This window comes from Microtus pennsylvanicus, chromosome 7, assembly GCF_037038515.1.
Source record: "Microtus pennsylvanicus isolate mMicPen1 chromosome 7, mMicPen1.hap1, whole genome shotgun sequence".
Lineage (NCBI taxonomy): Eukaryota > Metazoa > Chordata > Mammalia > Rodentia > Cricetidae > Microtus > Microtus pennsylvanicus.
In genome coordinates this window covers 97,911,388-97,931,351 of record NC_134585.1, presented here as the reverse complement: position 1 = coordinate 97,931,351, position 19,964 = coordinate 97,911,388, and the positions used below count along the sequence as shown (strand labels likewise).

Sequence of the window (19,964 nt, the reverse complement as noted above, 5' to 3'; positions counted from 1 at the left end):
GGCAATTTATTACTCAAGCATTCTTCCACAGGGATCATCTTTGTCTGATGGAAATGTCAGTGACCTTATTGTAGTAGCTTTCCATGTAATCCTTAGAACCTGCCATAATATACAAAAGTCTCTGTCTGAACTATCCAGTCAGGAACACCTATAGCCAAACTCGATCACATAGACCTTTCATGACAAAAACCACGAGGCAGCCACAAGTGGCCCAGAATTAAAATGATCAGTCTCCTTTTGGGGTAGTATCACATTCTTGATGAGTTGTAAAGTGACTCCTGTCCCTTGACTTGGGTGGGAGAAACAAAGATTCTGCAGGGGAAAAAAAGAGAAAAGATATCACTTTCCTTGACTAATAGTGAACTATTTTATCTCCCGTACCCTTTCTACATCTTTGTAGACTCTACAGTATAGGGTATGGGCAACAGGGCAGCACCACAGGCAGACAGAGCAAATCTCCGAGTCATATCTTCCCAAATCCTAACCAATCCTCTTGGGACAGAGGGCAATTCTCCAGCCTTTCAGCCAATGCAGTGCTATTGATATAGAACGTGTAATGTGTTCTCAGGCTCTGTCTTTGCCTTCTGTATGTACCCAGTAAGGTTAAGGAAATCGGTTCAGGCTAGAAACAATGACAGTGTGGTAATGCCATTACCAACAGAGAGTTAGTGTTGAAGAGAGAAACTGCAACCCAGGAAGTTCATGATCACAAAATTTCAGAAGGAAAACCCAGTCTTTTGGTTTGGTAAATTTTTTTTCATTTGTCTGTTGTATATCTAGAAGTAATTAATATTAAGTTTATTTTTTTCTTTGTTATTTTTTTAAAACATTGATCTTGTAGTGCCTGGAAAGACTGCTTAGATGGGAAAATGCTTGCTTCACAAACACTAGGCCCAGAGTTTAGGTCTCTTGCACTCACATTAAAACAAACAAATACACCTGGGTTAATGTGTGTGCACCTGTGATCCAAGTTCTGGCGAAACAGCCAACCCACCTAGCTGAATAGCTGAGCTTCAGGTTTATTGAGAGACTATATCTTGAAAGAAGAATATAGTTAATGAGAAAGACATCCAACATTGACCTCTAACATCCACACAACCCCAATACATGTTCCTCACATACATACATACCCCCAAAGATTCAGTTAGTGAAACTACTGTATGGAAAAATATCATTTTTAAATGTTAAGACAAGTTTCTCAGAAAAGTGAAAAATATCTAGCAGTTATCTAAAAGTCTCATTTCCTTGATTGGGATCCTGATTTTGTGAAGGAAATCCCCTTCAGCATCACAAATGAAGGGTAAGCAAGCCTAAATCCCCACCTCTTTTGCCAATGGTGAACCTAACCTAACAGATAAGGACTGGATACACAGAAATTCATCCTTCCCAGTTCATAGCTATGATAGAAAGTCCATCTACATGTTGAGGAAAATTTGTAAATGCAGAAACCCTAGGAAAAATAGGAAATTCTAAATTTTATGCCCCTTATTTTATGGCATTTTAGAGCAGTATAGAATTTCTGCTAACATGGCAACCCACTCACGCACTTTATTTGATGGTTCATATTTGCCATGCAGAAGCCTTTGTTGTGAGAGTGGAACGCATCTAACCAAGTCAGCTGTGTGGCTAAAATCAGTGAACCCTCTTGCTGCTGCTGCGGAGTAACCCGGGAACAGTCAAAAGAGCACAGGGCTCTCTGAATCCCTAGAAAACACATTGCTTAATTAGCAGACACCAACTTGAGCGACTCCTCCAGAGACTCCCAATTAACTAAAACTCTAGCCCATCGGCATTAATGCTTCTCTCTTATTAGTTCCGATATGTCCATGCATCCACATACACAAATATATGTTAAATCAACACAGCTTCTCAACACTTTGTCACCCTAGAAGCCAGCCTGTATGAATATTCTCTAGGAATAACATGCAGAAAAAGAGAGAGAGAGACAAAGAAAAGAAGAAGAAAGTAATGAAGTTCTATTAAGCAAATAATCTCAGAAGCATGCAACCCAATTGCTCTGCAGCTCCCAAGCTCACCAGATATTTCCTGCTGTTTTCAGTACCTTCTACCCTGCTAAACTCAGCATGCCCCCTACTGCTCAGGAGCAGAGCCGACACAGTGTGGCCCACAGCACTACACATCCCCGTATCCTCTCGAGGTTTCTATCTGGCCATATGCTATCTTTCAGAATGCTTGTTGAACAACACTGTTTGTCCCCCCTTGGTCACCAATGCCAGGGTAAATCTGTGGAGTCCTGCTGGCAGGAGAAACGGCCTTCAATCGGCAACAACAAACAAGTTCCTTATTGCTGACCCTACCATCTGTCCTGGTTTCCACATGGCACGCAGAAGGGCAGGATTCTGCAGGGCCGGATTTCGTGAGCATCAGACATCTATTCCACTGCTCAGGTCAGCTTCTCTATCTAGACTGTAGCTGTGCATAGCCAGACACCTGGCTAACTTCCTCTCTTGGAGAAAAGTTGGTGGGTACTAACAGAAAGGAAACAGAAAAAAAATATCTTTTTCAAAACTGTACTGCTAATAGAAGACATGTCTTCTAAAACTGGATCAGGTACCCGTGCGTGGTGGAAATGTTAGTCCCTCTGTGACAAACGAAGAAGTGAATTATACCTCATTTTTATTTAAATGGGTTTGAACCAAGACCATGCTCATTGCAAGCGCTGCCACCGGAAGGAGTATTGCCAGATCTGTTAATGATCAGCGCTTTGAAATCATCATGTAATGTGCTTCAAGATACCCCCAGGGTAAAGACATAGCTCCCTCCAAGCTCAGTTCTAAGATGCTGATGATCTTATGCACTTTTCCACGGCAGTCTTAAAATGGCTTTGTCCCTTGCAGGGTACTCTGCGTGCTCAGAATATCACATTTAGTGATAAGGATTAAAATAAAACAACAACAACAACACAAAGACAGTGTTTTCAAAACAGCAGTATTAAAGTAAGCATACCAAGAGCACTGTGAGAGACACTGACGATAAAGACCTGTCAGGTATTCCTTAATGGTCGTATTTTCTTCTCTCAGATTGTATCTTTGAGAAACACAGTTTATTACTCAATGATTTATCCATACATCTGATGTTCTCTTAGCTTCCGGAAGTATTCATGACTTTCCAGAAAGCACGAAACAGAATCCTACAGTGACAGCAGGAAGTTTCTGGGGGACACATAGTGAGGTAGAACCTTAGCAATCTATCCATGATAGGGGTGTCCAAGTATGGTTTAGGAAGAATATAAACAATGTTTTTATTATTTGCCCCAAAGGAAAATATGTGCCTATACACCAGCAAATTGATGTGACACAGCCTTCCAGAATCCTGGTACTAAATGTGAGGCTTACTTCTCATTTTCTTTAAACTAGGGACAATAATGGTACTCTCGTCAAATGATCATTGTAAAGATCATTGTAAAAGTGCAAGAAGCACATTTAACTGAGGGCACAGCACGGCTGGTGCTCAAAACTCATTCAACAAATGTCACAATTGCTAACACTTTTAAAGCTAAGGATTTTATGAATGGCCATTCTGATTTAAGACCATGGTTGTCTTCAAACCTTGGAGAATAGACGGGTTGTTTCTATTATGTGAATGTAGAAAGAGGATAGATGAGAGAGTGTGTGCTGAATTTGACCGTAGCTTCATAATCACTTGGTATGCCAATTCTGTGAATGATAGAAGCTCTCTGGGCCTTGACCTGATGGTATGAAATGAAGAAGATGAAATCTGGCAAAGCCCTTTCTGTCTGAAGAGTGCTGATCTTGGATGTGTTCCCCGTATGTAGACGAAATAGCTGGTGCTCTCTTTGTGAAGTGGTTTGAAACACCAGAAAGACTCAGTAAATCGTTCAACTGTTAGCTGACCATTTTTGTTTTTAATACAAACCCAACAATTTTTTTAAAAAAATCCTCTTTTTAAAACTACCAGTTAAATTAGCTATAGAGTAAAATACTTGGAGAGTACAGAAAATATAAAGTAGGAAATCCTATCCTGCTGGAGAATCTTGAAATCTGATCAGAAAGATACAATTTAGCACTTTGAAATTAGCAAAATTACTGATCAAAAATATTAATTAAAATTAATTAAATAATATCAAATAATAAAGACAAATGGTACTTATTTCATTTGGTATGCCTATAAGTCTTTTAAAGTAGTGAATTGATGTTCAAATATTCAAAACAATACAACTTTTTAAGATTTAAAGCTAGTATTGGGACTCTTTTAGAAAGTAAGAATTAAGTGCTTGAGAAATCAAAGACAAAGTATTTTGCTAAAATAGGAAAAGTATAACACTAAACTTTCTGGTAGTGAAACAAGCAGAGAACTCACACTCCAGACCCTTGTGGTCCCACAAAAGGAGACCTGTAGGTTCATAATAAGAGACAAGACTTTGCTCATGGCACAGAATACTGGGGAAATTTTGTTACATAGACCCTTATTTATTAAAGTAACCAGCAAAGTCAAGATCCAGCATCTTGTGGAATATAGAAAAAATTCCTTCAAATAGGTGTACCAAAAATTAGTTTAATCAACTCAACAGGACTATGCAAGAATAAAGTTAAGCCAATAAGCTCTCTGAATATTCCTTAGAGAGTGTAGTGGTCAGAGAAACTCAGAAGGATGGTGGCTTAAAGTTTAAAATATCAATTACATCCAAAACATTTCTGTATGTGTGTGTGTGTGTTCCTGAGGATGTGTGCAGAAATGCATGTGGGTAGGTGTCTATGAGGAAACATGGAGGCCAGAGGCTGAAGTAGGATGTCCTTTGACGTCACTCTCAACACAGTTCCTCTTAAAGGCAATAGTTCTCTAAGGCAGAATTCATCCGTTTTACCATTAGACCCAGGGTGACTGATAGGAAGCAACTCTACATGTGTCAGAATGTCTTGTCAAATATGAACTTCAATAGTGAAGGTCGCTTTACATTTTAGCATTGAACCAAATGGTCACATTCCCTAAGCAAGCCACTGTCACTGCTCTTGTCTGTCTTCCACTTAAAGTACGTGAAGTCATAGAAACTATGGCCCTCGGAGTCTTCTAAAATCCCCCGGGGAATTATTACTAATAATTATTACTAATGAGCATTATTCCTGGCATTTTGCTTATGAGAGCAGAAGCACACTAGACGGATAGGTCACTAACTCAGAGACCTGCCCATCAGAGACAGTCCAGACAGACAGTGAATTTCAGACAGACTGACACAGAATTCGTGCACACCATTCAACTGATAGTATGAAATTTATTCTTCTTTTAAACAGATAATTACCAAAGGAAAAGAAATGTTTGTATGTGTGTCTGATAAATATGGTTTTCATTTTGGAACTAGAATCACAACTGTCTAAATGTTGGGAAGAATTTTCTTCCAACTGTACTTAAATTTTATGTCAGCTCACAGACAACTGTTGTAATTCCTGATTGATCAAAATTCTTTACCTAGACAATGAAGGAATAAACATAAATAGGCTGTAGCTGTACACTTAGCCATAAGCTATGTTAGTATGTTATGAAATAAAGAGCAGGTATTCAGTTTTTATTTGGAAAAAATTTTAGATAACTCCGAATGAGGAGTTCTTTTAATTAGAATGTGTCATGTGATAGTGGATCATAACTATAGAAAAAATTAAATATACTAAAACAAATTTCACAAAGATTAATTACATGTAAAATAAGGATGTGAAAAACTGATTATAAATTACGATAAGTAATCAATTTTAAATTAAAAAAGGAAAAAAACAAACCAACACATAAGTTTCTCTACAGAGAGGTAAATTCAAACAAAAAACATACACACACAAACACAAAAACTATGTTTTCAATGTTGAAAAACAATTTAAAAGAAAAACAGGGTTAACAAATTGATTTCTCTGCATCAACTATAAAACCTAGGCTTATACATGACCCACAGTGGGAAAGGTTAGCAATGAATTTGGGGAAATGAAATAAATGTGGCAGCTGTTGTTTTTATTTGTTAGAGACTAGATTAAATTTAAAATATCTTAGATTATATAGAGGTGAATGATTCACAAGAAATAAAACTGGAGAGAAATTGAAACAAATTTCATGTTCACTAGCTTTGAATCCCCTTAAAGAGATATTAGTGTCCGGCTACCCAATGATGATCATCATTTAAGAAAACTTCAAGTAGCTACTGATGATGTGGCAAATGAGTTTAAACGAATTATAAATTAAAACCTTTTTGAATTTTGAGTAATTTATCCAAAATATTTATTTTACATCCAAGTTCTCACTATGTAGCAGTAGGGATGCAGCTCCATGGTGGTGCTTGTCTAAGATGGAGAAGGACCTGGGTTCACTCTCCCACGCCAAGAACAAAAGAACACACTTTCATGATTTAAATGTCAGATGGTTATCCCTCTACCACGCAGGGAAAAGATGGTTGAATTACAGTAAGCCCAGAGAATGTGGTATTTTAATGGCCTAAGCAGCAGTCTAGCATGCTCTCCATGATGAAAAGAGAAAGAGACAAACATACTGAAGAAGTCATTGTACATCTTGGTGACTGCACAGAAAAAAATGGAGGAAGGGCTGTGAGAACCCAGAGATTATGAAGTGCTGAGCTTATGTCTAGCTGCTGCTTTTCCGTTTGTCAAATTTCCTATGCTTTTTCTTCCTTTGCTTTTATAATATAACCATAGAGATTATTTAAAGATATTCATATTTCTTCTTTTATATAAAATACAGAACTGTGAGGAATTCTTCTGTCTCCTTCATTTCCTAGCCTGCAATTTATGCTCTAGGAGTGTTTAGTGACTAGGGAATACATTAGAATCATGAATAGGAAGATAGATAAGAGTATTTTGTTTACTGATGGGGCTTTTGTGTGTAACTTAAGGGAAAAAAATCTTAGTACTACACATTTTATTGCTAATTATTATTACCATTTATTTATTATTTTTATTATTATTACTATGCCAAATACAAACCTCAGTCATGATGCCACTGCTGCTGGGAGCATCCATATAACCTAACTGACATACCTAAGCAATGCTAAAATATACAAAAGTCTGATGGTGCTTGGTTGTTTTGCTTTTTGGTTTTTGTTTGTTCACTTGTTTTTTTTAAAAAAAAAATCTCACTTACATGTGTATGATATGTGTGTATGTTCTAAGTGAATAAATGAACATATATGTGCAGTCACACACGTGTGTGTATATACATGCTTGTCAAGGTTCAAGGTTGATGCTAGGACCCTTCCTTTATCATTCTCCACCTTCACTGACGATGAGGATTCATTGAGGGAGAAACTCTCCGTTAAATTCAGCGCTCATCAGTACAGCTAGCCTGGTTAGCCAGCTTGTTCCAGGGTTCCCAGTCTCTACCTCTCCTGGACCTACAGTTAGGCAGAAATGCTCACCTAGCATTTGTAAAACGCCTAGGAATCTGAAGTCTGGCCTCGTTCCCGTGCATCATGCACTTTTACCAGTGAGCCATCTCCAACCCTTGCTCATTTTATATTTTTTCTATCCTAACATCTTCATAGCCTTCTCTGTATCCCATTGTGTTTACATTGAAAGACTCAGTAATTTGGCTGTCACAGAAATCTTTTCAAACACATGCTAAATTACAGGCACCTTAGCAACCATATATCTTCATTTAGAAATCACTGTAGTAAAATAAAATAAGAGTTTTAAAAAGTTTTATTATGCAAAGGAATGTTATGAAATCACCCCAGAAAATGCAATGATTTCATTTTCCATGACCTTGCTCAGTTGCTGGAATAAAATGCTCTATTCATGATTTGTTTCCTATACAACCTGGGTCTTAGGTCATGTCACCTCTTATTGTCCAGGAATCTCAGCTCTAAGCTCCCCAGCGGGAGCACCTTGGTGTCACCACCGTATTGAGCCATGTGTGATAAGGTCAGGTCGGCTGACATTTGTGTGCTCCAGTTTCTTCAGATCCTATGAACACACAAATGCTGTCTCTTTAACCTCCATTACTTTTGTCCTTCCCAGTGTAATTCAGTTGTCTTGCTCTGACATATAGCAGGGACCAGCAATGTGTGATCCTTAAACTTCCTCTCATGCACATGCCATGGTACTATCCTTCCCTCCTGTGGATGTAAGAGAGACGTGGGTGTCTTTGCTGTAACAATTACCTGTCCAAATTAGCTAATACAGCAATGCCCAGATACTGCTACGTGCATGAAAAGTACCAGTCTCTTTCTAAATGACCCTTATTTAGGATCAGAATAATAGTGTACAGAGCATGTGTTTCCTCACCCTTGTTATAAAAACTTATGAAGCACGACTCACTAAGAATAAATAAAGGCTAACGATGAATAATGTGGTGTCATGCTTGTCCAACTTTGATCAAAAGTTTATTGAGCTCTTTCTTGTCAGAGATTCCTTAAAACATGTTGGATTCCATTAGCAAACCTTTGGGTGCTTTTGTAAAAGGTAAATAGGATTTACTGGAATATTCTATCTATCTATCTATCTATCTATCTATCTATCTATCTATCTATCTAATCTAAGGCCTTGTTCGTATCTAATACTTCTAGTTGTCATTTTTTTAAAAATAACCAAAAATTTGGTAGGAATAAAAAAGGTAGATGATATATAGGCAGATACACAGAGACATAAAATGCCAGAGAGTAGACATTAAAGTAAAAAAATTAAAACAAGATACAATGGAACTTTGGTTAAATTTATTAATAATGATTAAGACATTGAGAGAAAGTAGAATATCCTTAACAAAGCAAAGTTTAGAAGAAGAATCTGAGCCAACTACGGACTGATGGAAAAAGTGGATCTAACACACATGCACTTCCCAAGAGCTACACAGAGAAACAAGCAGAAGCTACATGTAGCTCCTTCCATTAGGAATCCTTCCCCAAATGCCCGATGTCCTTACCAAGAAGATGTCTTGTTCTAGAATCATCTCTCCGACAGAAAGGAAGTAACAAGTTTCATATTGTAACATTTTATAATTGTAACAATTGAAAAATTTCACAAATATCCTTCAAGTAAAATGACCTCTAAATATAGAATTCAAATTATTTGACCCAGAAGTAAAATTGAGAGAATTCAGGAAGGTGAATCATTTAGAGCATTATTCTTAAGTATTTTTGAAACTCTTTGGGTAACAGCATGAGAGTACCCTTACTGAGCTGCAGTGAAATGTTCCCCAGTATTGCTGAGTGATTCTAACCTTTGTATTTGATTCCTTAGTAAGCATTTATAGGAGAGTATGGGACATCTAGCAATGCCGGCATATGGGCCAGGAGAATCTTTAGGCATACAAGGATGACTCTTGGGTCTTTTACACGGTCTAGTGAGTACTGTAGATGCTGCTGACGAAATAAAGACACAAGTCATTAAACACAAAAGGAACTCAAATTGCAAAATATAATAAAAAGCTGAATGATAATGCTACATATTAATAGATATAGTGCCACTGCAGCCCTTGGAGAACAGGGATGAGAGATGATCGCTATCCGCAGAAATCCAAGAACCCAGGAGCCACAGCTTGGCAGAGGAGCTATGTTTCAGAGGATGGGGGTTGAGGTTGAATGAAAGTTGCCAAAAGCAGAAATGCATTCAGTGATTTGTGGGGCAAGGATGCGCACAGTGAGCCTACATGGTAGATTAGGTTCAGGTTGTAAAGACAGATTAATCCAATCATTCAATCAGGTGCCTTTAATGGGCTCTTTTTAAATGGACCCTTTAAGGCTTTCTAGAAGAAATAGTGATCTAGTTGACGGCATGTTGGGAGGGTGGTCTGGATTAGAAAAGAAAAGGCTAAAGAGACAGATTCAACTGTCATAAAACATGTGGGATAAATTCACATAATCAAACTAGTGACCAACAATGTAGATGAAGGAGAATTGTGGGTTGATAGAGATAGGAAGAAAAAGGAGCTTGGTTTCCTATTGGGAGACAACAAGAAAGCAGCTATCTCACTGCGCTGTCTGGGCTGGGTCTACACAATATGAAATCAGTAATTGTCACAAGGAAGGCAGTGAAGAATGTGAACAATGCGTAAAAATTTCAACCTAAGGGTTGGAGTGATGGCTAAGAGAGTAAGGCGCATGCAAGTGTGAAGACCTGAGACTGTGTCTTCCATATTCACCTAAAGCAGAACACGGGAGTACACATGTGTAACCCACAGGTTTTACGATGAGGTGGGAGACAGAGATAGAAGAATACTCTTCAGTCTGCAAACCAACTATCCAGACGTGTGCTGCTGTCCACAAGAGACCAAGTCTCAAACAATGTGAAGGAGAACACCAACACCTGGGGATATCCTAGAACCTGTACATGTGTGCCATTGAGCAAGCACACTTCACACACACACACACACACACACACACACACACACACACATACACACATACACACACACACATACACACCTAGGTTTCCAAACATCATGTCACATGAACAGCACCTCCAAGAATCACACTTACTAACTGTGTCCTGAAAAGAATGTGATGTGAGTGGACTTCAGAACTGCATTTTTTAAAATCTCCCTCCTCCATCTGCTTTCATAGGTCCTCCTTCTGTCCTTCCCAGTTAACGGTGTTCTATGATATGCAGGGTGAAAATGGTTTTGGAGACTAGCGGATGTAATCCTCCACAATAAAAAGCAAAAACAAAAACAACAAAACCCGAGTCACTATAGAACACTTCCAGACTGGCATTCACTGTGGCAATAGAAAGACTCCTATTCAGATAGTGAGAGCCTGATATACGGCCACGTAGGCAGGCAGCAATCCCTCCCAAGTCCCGTAAGAGCACTTTACATTTTCTTCCCATCTTTCAGCTCATAAACATGTTTCTCTCCAGAACACATGCCATATGCCATTGGAAAGGGGTTGTAAAGTTTTATAGATATATTTGAGAGTGTTATAATAGTATAATAAAGCAAAAATAATGCACAGAAATGGGAATTATTGAACAATGGAATTAAAATATTAGGCATGGAAAACTCGAACCACATCCGGCTTTTGTTTGTGCAAGTTGTAAAAACCAAGAATTCCTTGTTTAGTTCAAAGATACCAAGTCTTTGAATCCATCGTTTTTAAGAAAGTCAATGATCACTGTATTTTATTAAAACCATGTATACATGGTATCAGGAAATGGGAGCTAAGGAGTCTAGAAACTTCGGTGTTACGCTAAATAATAAATTTAATGTACTACGTATTTCGAAGCAAGAAACCTGGTTCTTTTTCACACTTCCTTTGAATTTTTCTATAATTCTTTTATCCACGAGAAGGATTATTATGTTCATTTAATCAGAATTTCTTTATTTCCTGCAGCACTGAAAGTGGGGGAGAATATAAAACACAGAAGTGAATCTCTCATACTGAAGTGCACATATTTCAGCATGAGCCTGCATGGGCCATTCATTCACTCGTTCATTCATCCACCACTTATTGTATATGTGTTGCTAAGCTCTCCTGTCATGCAAGATCAACTTTCCACGCAACTTTAGTTATTGCAATATATAACACCAAATATGAGGGTTAATGGCCATTGTGAACTACTTTTTCCTAATCGCAAAACTCGACTAAGGAAACTTGGCCATAATTTATTGTTTATAAAGGATAGGAGTGAAGAGAATAAAATAGTCCCAGAAATGGAAAGACTGGTGTCAATGTTCTCAGAAGAACTAGAAAAATCTGTAGTGGATACCAAGGCACAGAAGTCATATCAATATGGATTTTCACTTGAGACCTATTGTTGGAATTTTGAGCCTGATGAGAAACAAGGTGATTAGTGCAGTGTAGAACTGGGTTCATGATGACTTTTCCAACAGCCTCCAGGTTGGGTTTGCAAGGAAAACATTTGAGCTTGCCATTAAATAATAGGAAACAGAATCTAGGCAATAGAAAAGATTTTATAGCCCATAGGAGAGATGCTACACAAATAAATATTGTGTGCCAACTTTCAGCTTGAGTCAGTCAATGAGAACTTTCAGAAATTACTCTTACCTTTAAAAAAAAATGTCTAACTTCATAGATTAACTCAACTCTATTGGACCCAGGATCCGTTCTCAGTTTGCCATCAACTTGGCTTCCTTTCTTCATAAATGCTGAGCATCACTCCAGTTTTCTCCTGGAAAAACTGTTTCTTTCTCCTTCACGTTACCTTCTGGCTTTAAACATCTCTTTATTTTATACTATAGTGTTCAACCTTTAAGCTTTTTTAGTTTTTGTTCTTGGTCGAGGGCCCTGTGACGTCTTTCTTGTTGCACGTGGCAGCTCCCTGTTGGGCATCAGTTTATGAGCTGTATTCTTCTATATGTTTAGTACTTTCTTATATTAGACTCTAGGCTCCCCACATACAACACCCAAGTATAATTTCTCCTAAAGATTTTTAATCTTGAAAAATACCTTGCATATGCGTAAATATCAAAAATATATTTTTGGATGAATGAGTGACTAGCAAGTCAGACCAAGATAGGATCATCCCAAGCAAAGGAAATGTATGAGAAAACCCCAAAAGACAGTTCCCAGAGAATTAAGAACTTAAATGGGTAATCAGGAACAGAAACATATTAAAGATGAATTTTTAACTATGTGTTAACCCATACAGTTACTCAAAGAGTCTGAGAACTTCTGTGTGATGGGAGAAATGGTACTAACTCTACAAGAGCCGGTCCTCACCCCTCATGAAGTTACGTCTAGGAGAAATCAGGGAAATGAGGAAATACTATGAATTGGAATTCTGTGAAGCTTAATTCCAGGTGGTGTGGAAATGAATGCCTAAAGGGATGAGAGAAGTGCTTCTTCGAGAATGCTGTATCAAGATGAAATTTAGGGAACACTAGGGAGTCAACAGATTACAATGGATGAGGGTGTAAAGAGTTAAAAATAAAACTGGCTGAGGCGCATAACATCATGACACAAAATGGAGATTTGGGGAACTCCTAAGAATTCCCTTCATTGGCAATAAGTCAAGAAAAAGTAAATCAGACCAAGAGTTGCTTTCGTTAAGATCCACAGCTGTCTGAATTAGGGAGAATCAGAGCTTAGAGCCTTAGAACCCACATCAAAAAAACCTGGTATGGTTGTGTATCCATTACAGTGCTGGAGAAGTAGAGACAGGACAACTCCAAGGGCTTAGTGACCAGTCAGTCTAGACAAATCTGCAATCATCTTCGATGAGAGGCTTGTCACAAAAATAAGGTGGAGAGAGACTCAGGAAGGCACCTGACCTTTGACCTTCATGTGTGTGCATGAATGTACACCTACCTATACACATCCATGCCCACAAACATATGGGAACATGTAAACACACACAAACACAGAGTTGGGAGGGAGATAAAAACCAATAGCTTGAAATAAGATTTAGAAATAATTTATTTACAAATTTTAAAGTAGTGGCATGTGTCTCAGATCGTTTTATTTGGACATCTTACTTAAGAAAATTCATCTGATATCCATGTTTAGAAGTTGGAACCTGAAAAGAAGATACTCTCTATATCAAATAATCAGAAGTCTTGTAGTAATCACAGGAAAAGAACCACTGTGTCCCAAATTTTGCAACTATTTTTCGTTCCCTGTCCTATCTGTTAAGAGTCAAACAAACAAGATTAAAAGTAGACAGGGATTATTGAGAAGAAGAGGGATTCAGTAAGAAGGGGAAGGTAATAGGAAAATATAATGAGAGAGATATCAAAGTACTTTATATATGTTGTAAACTGTGAAAGAATAAAGCTATTGTAAAGAGCTAGCCTGTTTGGATGCTCACCTTCCTAGACCTGGATGGAGGAGGGAGGACCTTGGACTTCCCACAGGGCAGGGAACCCTGACTGCTCTTTGGACTGGAGAGGGATGGGGGAGGGGAGTGGAAATGAGGAGTGGGGGGAGGAGGAAGGAAAAGGGAGGCGGGAAGGAGGCGGAAATTTTTAATAAAAAAAAAGAAAAAAAAGAGTCGCTCTTAAAGGAATACCATAAATTTGGGGTGTTTTTGATCACGTCTCTCAAATTATAGATGTTTACTTAGGTTTTGTTTTAACATTTCTATAGTGTAGAGTGGCCTGGAACTCAGGGGAGATTGTCTTGCCTTGACTTCCCTTGTGCTGGAATTGCAGGAATGAGATATCAGGCCCAGCTTATGGAAGTGATTTGCCAGTCTAGCAAAGTTAACAAGTTTTATCTTCAGTAAGGGACCTTGTCTCAAAAATAAGGAGGGTGTTGAGGAAAATATTTAACATTTACTTCTGGTCATATACAGCAGACAAAAGGTTATGATCCTTCTTCATTAGATAGACCTAGAGTTCCCCTTTCCAGCAAAATAAGCAAATACTCCAATTTCCCCATGTGAGACACCACAGGATTGGAGAGAGAACTTGTGCAACCTGACTTTAGCTGATAAGCAGGAGTAATGAAAAAAAAAAAAAAGCTAAGATGACATCAGATGAACTGTTCTCTGTATAAACTCACAAATATTTGGGATGGGGGCCAAGATGGGTAGATCTTTCAGGGCATGCAAACTAAAAGAAGAGAAATTTGAATGGCTTCTAACTTTTCAGCAAGCTTCTGCCCTTTGAAACCAAACATATTCCCCAATGTGCTTAGGGAGAGATGATTTCAAGAGGATAGTAAAGGCTGCCCTGCTTCATCCTTGGTAGACACTGAAGCACATAGAAGGAAGTCTTAGAAAATGCCAAACCCAAATTCATATGTGGACACTGACCTATTATTATATCATTGCTTGGAGAAAACCTAGTCCTTTGGTGCTTCTGTCACTTGGAAATTTGTACCTACGTGTAGACTTCAAATCATGTTCGGGAGTTACTAAAGTTGTTAAAGAACTCTAGCTCAGTTAATGTATTTGCTTCTTCTCATAATAAGTATTAAGAAGAAAATCACCTAAGGATTAGGAGAGATATTTCATTAGGGCTTAAAATTTGACAAAACACAAAATGTGTGTGTGTTGTGCATACATGTGTGTGTGTGTGTGTGTGTGTGTGTGTGAGAGAGAGAGAGAGAGAGAGAGAGAGAGAGAGAGAGAGAGAGAGAGAGAGGAGAGAGAGAGCGCGCGAGCATGTGCGCATTGTTTGGGGCAGGGGAAAAATAGAAGGTGTCAGCTTTGAAAGGTCACAAGAAAGGTGAAATTTCTTCTATTTCCTACAGATTAAGCTGTGTGACATTCAGAACCCATAAATGCATTCACTAATCTGTGATTTCCACGCAAAATCGCAAGCATAAAACATTTCTTCCAAAGTTACTGAACAAAGCAAAATGCAAGGAAAAGTAAAGTGCCAGAAACTCCATCACAATTTAAAATGCAGGGGGAGAGCTTCACAGTGGCAGGACATATTTGGCTGAGACCCAGATTCATTATTGCACATTGACCCGGATCACCCAGTTGCCTTCTGTGTGCTGCAGGGCTCAGAACCTGCACAGGGCTCTGATAACTCAATAAAGGTGTCTGCCTAAACACAGCGGCAGCTAAGTAGGAAATAGGATACTTAGGATGCTGTAATGAAGCTAACAATAAAGACCCATTAAAAAGCAGAGAGAATATAAAATAGAAAAAATAGGGAAAGATGAATGAGGGAATTAAAACCGAAAATAAATGCTGATAGGGTTCATGTCTAGGTATTCATAGATATTTTCTGGCTTGATAAATGCTCTTATCTATTTTTTAAGCATCGGATTGTTGATTTTCTTATATTCAAAGGACCAATAAAAGAAAATTTCATAAGTAAGTGAGCATATAAATGAATACAGTAAGTCACAGGTATTTTTCTTCTTATATTTACTTTATCAAATTGAAAAGGACAGAGTCCTCTGGGCTATTGAAGGTACTATATTTCAAACCACACTCAGTGGAAATTTTTACTGTTTATCTTAAAAGCATTTAATAGTACCAATTTCAGAGGACAATAAAGGATCAAGTTTCAATGAACTTGTTAAATTCAACCTTCATGTTAGAAGTAGACTTTATTAGGAAAAATAAATTTTGTCTGTAGGGAGTGTGGCAAACTCTTTGTGAGGGTATCTTAGTGCTGATGGACTTGCAGAGCAAATATTATTCCTCTTATGGAAATACCCAAATTTCATGACTCAAACAAGTACTTCAGTGTTACTGTTAGCGTTCGAATTTTTCAGTCTGTTGTTTCAACTAAGCATTGAAGGATTTGCCTTTAAATAGATTTGTCAAGATTGAGTTTTACTGTTCCCTGGCTACATGGTAGTTAGCCTTTTCTTGGAAGATCGTAGCAGATAGCCTTATTGAAGTGAATCCAAGGACAGAGGAAAGCTGTCTAGATTATAGGTTGCCCTGGATTTTATTTGACTAATCAGAATAGCACAATTGTGAACTAAAAGTCATAATTCCCACTCATCTCTGTGATATCAGCACTGTTTGAGAATCAGCATAGGGTTTAGGATTGTTGTATTCTCTCTCTCTCTCTCTCTCTCTCTCTCTCTCTCTCTCTCTCTCTCTCTCTCTGTGTGTGTGTGTGTGTGTGTGTGTGTGTGTGTGTGTATGTATTTGAGAGCACGCGAGAGAGAACAATATTCAGAAAGAAGAAAAAAGGAAAGAATAAAGGAGACTTTCTTTTTTAACTAAAGGAATAATAAAATATGTAATAACAGAGAAGATATTCTACTTGTATGCTTCGAGGTTAAATTCAAATTGATTTCACAGTTTCAAGGCTTTATAATATTGGATTGTTTTTAAGTATTTACTTACTTGCTAAGTTACATTTACTCTTACATCTACCAGCACCCCAAAGCAAAATATAGTAAAACATTGTCCTACATAGAGCACAGACTTCTGAATTAAGTCTCCTTTAAAGTTCTAGATGGTTTCCTAATAAAATCATACACATGAGAGCCAGTTTTAGACTGAAATAGTCACCTGTCTATAAACAGTCCTCTCCCTTGCTAAGCTTTAACGCAATAAGCATCTCCATGTTAAGTGAACTACACGAGATTCGCTGATACTCTTCTCCTCGTTCCTCTTGAATTCCATCTTCTTCTCACCTGATTTGGGAAACGTTGTCAAGCTTCAGCACTTAACATACCTTTCGGAGAACCCCTCTGAGACACCCCCCCCCCCCGCTGCAGTGTGCTTCCTGCCCTGCTCTGGTTATGGAACCCTAACTTCCCTGACATACCAAATACTTTAAACATAGTCCGTGCCAAACATGGCCCCTATGCTGTACTTGAATTGCATTGCTTAAATAATAAGCTTTGGATCAACTGAAGCCTTGTTTCAAAGCCAAACAACTTTCCCCATATATCTGCCATGCAGTGACACAGGTGAGGGAAAGATGCCCTGCCCCCTTCACCCTTGCTACCTGCAACAGGCAAGAAAGCAGGCCCCAGCATCTGGAGAGTGACAGAACTAGCCCTGCCCCTCACTAGCTGCAACACACAGGAGAGTGGGTCCTGTACCCCACCTGTGCAGCGCACTAGATAGAGCTGACCCTGTTGTCAGCTCCAGAGGTGACCCAGCCCTGAGGGTAAGAGAGCTGGACAGCTGGCTTTGCCCCTCCCCCATCATATGCCCCCTACAGCAATCAGGAGAATGGTCCCTGTACCTTGCCTGGGCGAAATGTAGAGCTGGCCCTGGTAGTGTGAATGTGGGTGACCCGGATCTGAGGATCTAAGAGCAGGAGAACCGGTCGTGTTCCTTGCTACAGGCTGTGTTGGGTGAGCTAGACAAGACAATGCAGGAGAGCTCACCTGGGCAGTGATGATGAGGAACAGCTAAATGGTTGAACAGCCCAGGTACCACCCAGGCCCAGACCCAGGACTATGAGTTGGCTCACCCCAACATCCAGCCCATTCATGAATTGTTGGAACATGTGATTGTTGGTGGCAGAGTAGACGCCAGAGGCCTTGAGTTACTCAAGGCAGCGAATGCTAGCAAGTAAAGATGAATGAACTTAAACTGTGTGATTCAACGGGCAGCTTCTATGAAGAGATTCTTCTCTCTTTGTTTTTATATTTTTGGTTGTGAGCCTAGCCTTTAACGGCTGAGCCATCTCTCCAGCCCCTCTCTTTGTTTTTAATGCTCAGGTTGTTTTTGGTCTGTTTTGCTTTCGTTTGGTTTGGTTTTTCTTTTAAATTTGGTTTCATTCTGTGCGGGAGTTTGCAAGGGCAGAGGGCAGATATAAGGGATGGGGAGAGGAGTGGGATCAGGATGCCTGATGTGAAATCCACTGAGAATCAATAAAAGTTAAAAACAAAGCAAAACAGAAAAACAATGTTTTTCCCAGCTACACTCAAGCCTCAGAACCTAGCCTTATTTGGAAGCCTGCATTTATATTATATTAATTTCTTGTCCTGGATTCATAAAATGGGCTTTTATTTTTCCCTGTGGCTGATCAAGTATGTAGAACTCACAGGGGTTCTGGAAGGAAGAGGTGGCTTTCTTTATAAATTATTATTATTATTAATCCTTACTATGAATAGAGGTTGCTTAATGAAGGAAGGATTGACTGTGTCCATGGTTTAAGGTATACAATCCATAATTCTAAGGAAGGCATGGGAGTGGTCAGCGTCGTGGTAGCAGAAGCATGTATCACATGCTCACATATCATCTGACCAGGAAGTGAGGAAAGAGACTAGCTCTGGAAGTGGGCTGGGCTCTAACTTTTACTGCCTGTGCCTGCACCCCATGCCTCCATCCATAGTGGTCCAAAATGATTCAAAACAGTATCACCAACTGGGGACCAACATTCCAACACATGAGCCTGTGCAGGGCATTTCACACTTAAATGATAACACCTTCCAAAGCCAGAAATCAGCAGTAACACAAGGCCTCCATGCCAATCACACAACTGAGGACCAATGCTAACATTTTTTAACCCAAGAAATAACTGACCATGAGCGAATGCACAACAGTTCTATGGAAAACATATTCACTGAGCCCTTATAGCTTATAAAAACGAACAAGAACAATAAAAATAAACCCTACAACAGGTTCCATACACTGAGAGCAATTTAGGGAAGCATCAAGATGCTTACATTAGACAATACAGATGAGCCACGAACAAATGAATTATTAAGTGTTAAAGGAGGGAAGAGTTTCAGTCTAAATGGAGACTTAAGAGTCTGGGAAAAGAGCTCAGTGTTTAAAGCAGTTAGCTGGGCATTGGTGGTGCACGCCTTTAATCCCAGCACTCAGGAGGCAGAGGCAGGCGGATCTCTGTGAGTTCGAGGCCAGCCTGGTCTACAAGACCTAGTTCCAGGACAGGCTCTAAAGCTACAGCGACACCCTGTCTCAAAAAACCATAAATACAAAAAACAAACAAAAAAAATTAGCTTACTAACATAAGGACCTAAGTTTGATCAGAGAACCCACATAAAACAGCCGGATATGATAGGGCATGCTTATACCCCAGCAGAAACAGGCAGATCCTTGAATTTGGCTCAGCTGCCAGATCATCATAAACAGTGAGCTGAAGGCCAAATGGAAGACTCTGAAAACCAAGGTAGCTTGCTCCTGAGAAATCAAACTCAAGAGGGACCTCTGCTTTCCAAATGCATGCAAACATAAACACACACATGGACACACACACACACCACATACACAGAAATATGCACCCACACACATGTATACCAGTGCTCACAAAAATACATAAACTAAGGGTTGGTGAAGGGATGCTGGTTAGTAGGGTCTGAAGAAATGCTACCATGACATTCTTGCAGGAGAAGCAATAGCTATCACTGTGCCATAGGTCCATAGTCCACCCAACTCCACCCCTAGGCACTGGGTACAGTATGGTGCTGGATTTGGCTTTATTCGCCGACGACAACACCAGGATGGGTCTCTATCTACTGCATATTCTCCAGCTCTAAAACTGAGAGTGGGACAGGGAAAACAAAAGCAGAAAACACAATCGTGTCTGTTACTTAACACCCTCTCCAAGAAGCAATCGTGATCAAACAGTCCTAATTTACTAACGTACAGGCTTCAAACCCAGACATCTACTCAGATGCATGGGGTGCCTTAGGA

The 19,964-nt window shown here is 39.2% G+C and overlaps 1 protein-coding gene across 1 annotated transcript in view; it reads left to right on the top strand.

Moving 5' to 3' along the window:
• Window positions 1-19,964, top strand: part of Dpyd (dihydropyrimidine dehydrogenase) — a 745,624-nt gene that overhangs the window by 681,227 nt on the left and 44,433 nt on the right. The window lies entirely within an intron of this gene.